Consider the following 4,771-nt stretch of genomic DNA (forward strand, 5'->3'; position numbering starts at 1 on the left):
AGAAGTATATACTTAATGGAAATTGATTCTATCTTGGAAGAACAATTCTGAGGCAAATTGATGTCATTTGCATTATACCTCAAAGAAGGAAATAAAATAGACTGGCTAGGCTAAAGTTTTGAAAGGGTAAATTTAATTTCAAACAGTCAGACTTCAAATTAATCCCTCCCATGTATTTCAAAGACCTGGGAAATCAATGGGTTCTACTAATAAATTTTTTGTCTTTGTTTTTAATGCTATTTTCTGCACAATTCATTTCTGCACAAAAGACTAATTCATTTAAATTCTCTTTCTAGATGTTTTATCAGCAGTGCCGTGAAAGGATAAAAGGAGTTGTCTCCCTGCACTCCTCCCCCCATTTTAGTTTCTAGTTCACAAGTCTTAATGTACTTGGTTAGTATGGTTTGTGTTATGTTGATTTACTTTTCCATATACTCTGAACATTGCCGACAGTGGATTTCAAGTGAGACTCCACCAGCTGGGCTGCACCCAAGCTGTGTTGGCAGGGTTATGTAAGCTCGGACCGCTGAGGGCTCTGTGCAGCCTTCCTTCATCTCACCAAGAGCTTATTCCAGCCTGTTGGCAGGTAAGCCCCAGGGAGGTGGGAAGGTGAGTCTGTGCTGCATGCTGACACCTGTGTCACATGAAGTGCCTGTCAGTGGCCCTGCGGGACTCCCCGAGCTGCTGCCGCCACGCAGGCGTGGGCAACCCGAGCGGGTGAGTGTGTGCTTGTGCCGGCCCAGCCTGGCGGTCCCGCTGGGTCGGGCTCTGTGGGTCAGGCCGTAGCAATCCTGGACACAGGAGGGTTAGCTTGTTGAAGATCATGGAGAGATCTTTTGGGGTGGACCACAAAACAGGGCACACCAGTGTGTTTTTTCTCTATTTCTCATATCTGGTCTTGGCAAGAAGGAATTTGGACTAAATAAACATGGGAGGTTTCTTAGATCTATAGTTTTGTGCTACAATGACCTGTGGTGAATAGTGCTCAGTCAGCAGATCTGGAAGGCTGGTCAGGTTCCAAGTAATTGGGTTTGTCTTTAGGGGTCCATCCCAGAATGACTGTGGGGTCAATCCAAAAGATGAAAGTTTCAGTTTTTCCACTGACATTAGGGGACACTTGAGTAAGCGTCCACCTGTATTCTGCTTCAATATGAAGGGCTCAGGCTTATTAAACTTCCAAATAGGTTGCAGAATTCCCTGTCTTTTGCTCTAAATTACAATTTTAGAATTAAGTTGCAGGTTAGAGTTAGTGTGTTCCAGTGTAGAGGGGTATTTTTGGCTGGTTTTTTTTTTTTCTTTTTATACCAGAGTTTCTTGTGGGTTTTTTTTTTTTTTGTTTGTTTGTTTGTTTGGGTTTGTTTGTTTGTTTGTTTGTTTGATAACAGCATGTAGAACAGGCATTTCATTGTGAGAAAGGAGTGAGTACAGTACAACTGTTTGTTATCTCTTCCTGCTTCCCTTGGTGTTGTGGCCTGTAAGTGAGGTTTTGCACAGAAGCCTTGAAAGTGTTTATGTTCCATTTCATCCGGGGTTCCCTGTGTGGGGAAACAATGCCATGTCTTAGGCTAAGAACAATAGAATCATTTATATTGGTAAAGACCCTTAAGATAATCGAGTCCAATGTGTCTTGGTTTGACAGTGCAATGAAGTGCTCCCCATGCCCCTGCTTCAGCTTGGATTTACCCATAGTCTGCAGTGCCTTAGGGCTGTACCTGCTTCAAGTGGAGCCATATCTGTGAGCCACAGTCTCCTGTGTCACAGGGCTATACCTGTTAGATTTACTCAGGCACAGTCCTTCGAAGTGCACATGCTCCAGTGTGGCCTGCATGGGCCATAATCCCTCCAGAGGTGTACCTGCTGTGGCACAGCCACAACCACGGCCAGACGCTTTGAGCAGGGGCACCTGCTCCCACCACCTACAGGTCACAGTCCCCTCAGCTCGAGTTCACACTGCAGCTCCAGCCTGTCCAGTGCAGCAGCACAGAACTGGCAGTGATGCCCTGCCCACCTGCCAGCCCAGGCTCATTGCTGGGGCTGTTATCAAAGCATTGCCAGGCACCACAGGAAGGTGATAAGAATGATGTTCTTCATGTCTGGTTTTCATCAAACAGTAACTGGCAAACTGAATGCTGTGCCAGCTAACAGTAGTAATTCTGGGATGTATGGAAGTGGGTGGCATGTGGGCCAGGGCAGAGAGAGAAAGTAGTTTCTGGAGGTTCTCCATGGTCAGTGCCCTGTTAGTATTTTCTCCTACATGAGCTGGGAACATAGAGGTCTCTGTTCAGCCTGTAACTGTGCTGTATTTTGTATTTTGAATAGTTGGGTTTGGAGGGCGTTTTTAAATAATTCCTTTGAAGTTCTGGGGTGTATTTTATATAGTCATTCTGTTTTCTGGCATTCACAGAAATAAGGCTAAGAGTGCTTCTCGTGCAAATCAGAAATGTGCTCAGGACAAACCCTGAACAAATGTTGACTTGCTTTGGCCACGGCCGCCATGCACTCAATATTACTTGAGCATAAGCACAGAAGTTGAGCTATTACTTTCCCTGTGGTGTCTGTCTGCAGAGCAGAGCTTTTGTGTCACCTGTGGTCTGTGCTACAGGTCTTGCAGGACTGTTCTGCTGGCGTCTAATCTTTTCTAAAAGATAGGTCTTCTATTCACAGGAGTATAGTAGCTTGTTGCTGTTTTCTTGTAACTGAACATTCAAAGCTGTGACTCAAAAAACGGGGTCGATATTTTTCTAACCGATGAGTTAAAAAAAATCCCTGCTACTTTAAATTCAGTTTTGATCCAGAGCTGGCACATGGTGCATATAATCTACTAAGCAGGAGACATGCTGTTGTTCAAGGGAATTTAAAAAAATTTAACTAATCCCCTACCCTAGGGAAATACCTTAAAAATCCCCATCTCCTCAGACTAGACAGCAGAGGGGCTGAAAAGGGAACTCTGGTGAATGAGTTGCAATATCCAGTGACATCCTCATTAAAACCACCTGGTATTCTGACAGTTTGAGTGGTAGGAGACCCTCCAGTGTAACTTCCTTCACATTTACTCTAATAGGAACTGCAGCAGTTTCAGCACACAAAGCCGAGTGGATTTTTGCCTCTCTGAAAGACAGATATAATGAAAGAGACCAATTTGCAAAACACAGTGCTATCAGAGAGCACTGGTCTAGCTCCTTCTGTGCTTTCATGTGCTCCATTCAAAGCTTCTTAAAACCAGGTCAGTTTTTATCTATCTGTCAAGATGGGATTTTAGGAACCAAATTCTCTATACCCAGTGATCTCTTTCTTGGTTTAATTTTTTTTTACAGTCATTCTGAACTTCCTTAGAGTTGTGATACAGGGTTTAAACTGAGCCTGTAGCTGAAGCCTGAGGGTATGTAGCACTTCTTAGAATAGGAGGAGAATGTCAGTTTAAAAAACGAGGTTAAACAACAACAATGTTAGATCTTAAAGGATTGATACATTCATTCACTGTCTCGTGATGCTTTTTATAGTGGTTTGCTTTGGGTTTTGGTTTTCTTTTGCTTGCTTATTTTGTTTTTTTTAAGTGATTATCTGGTCGATAAATTTTTGTGAAGCTCTTCTGCTCACCAGTCAGCCAGACAGGAGGAAAAAAAAAAACGTTGGTCCTTCACTGTATTTGGATCGCTCCTGATTTCCTTGTTTTTCCCTTCTCTCTTAGAATTATTTTCTTTTACAGTCAGTGCCCTTTCATATGATATCAGGATAGATTTTGCTGGGTTTGATTACGAGAAGGAATGTAGGCCATAAATAGATGGTATATATACTGCTAACACCAGGAATACTGAAATAGCTCATCTCAAAAGACAGGGGAAACCTAGCCAGCTGGCCAAGTGCCAGGAGGTTGCAGGGTTGACAGTTACATGTCAAGGCTGAAAGGGAGATTAATGGTAGTCTGTGCTCTAAAAAAACAGCATGTTGAGCCCCAGGAAAAATTCTGCAGGAGCAAATTCAGGAAGAGCCATGTGCTGATGCCTCAATGCAGTTTTGCCTTTCTCTTGACTCCTCTGTCCCCACAAGGTTGTGGCATTCCCATATGGTTTGTCTCCGTGATCCACATGGACTGGGCTAGCTGCCTTCTGTGCCTTGATGGAATGTACTCAGGAGGGGCTTGTCTACAGAAGTCTGTTTGAAGGAAACCCTTCTTATTACACGGTCAGCCTTTTCTGTACAGCCAATTAACTGCAAGGGCACTGATAATTTTTGCAGAAGATGGTGGTAGTTCTGTGTTTCTTCTTTTGCAGGAGCAGAATCGTCCATATCTGCCACTCTGGAGGTTATAGCCATAAGTTACAGCTATTTTTTGGTGGTGAGGATGTCACTGCCCAGCAAAAGACATGTGGTTAAATACTATTTTACAGTTTGTACATGGCATGCCTGACACTGCTCATGGAGGTTTCCAGATTTTTCATGTGGACAACCTGTGCTGCTGTTCTCAAGACCAAAGGGCAGAGTGGGGCCAGAATTCTGCCTCTGAATGACTGTGGCACTGTACAGCAGACAATTGGCTTCCAAAAGCCCTGCTCTGCTAGAGTGTCATCCACCATTAAAACTGTGAAATACAGTCCAGTTTCATATAATGAATTTTTTTATTACCTCAAATACAATTTTGATGTGAAACAGGTTAAAGCAGAAAACCTGTGGGTCAGACACTCCTGAAAGAAATTGTCCTTTTCTCAAATGGAGGAAAAACAGAGTGTAAGATGTGGGGTTTGGGATTTTCAGTTTGCATGTGGATGGGGTG

This window comes from Anomalospiza imberbis, chromosome Z (genome assembly GCF_031753505.1).
Source record: "Anomalospiza imberbis isolate Cuckoo-Finch-1a 21T00152 chromosome Z, ASM3175350v1, whole genome shotgun sequence".
NCBI lineage: Eukaryota > Metazoa > Chordata > Aves > Passeriformes > Viduidae > Anomalospiza > Anomalospiza imberbis.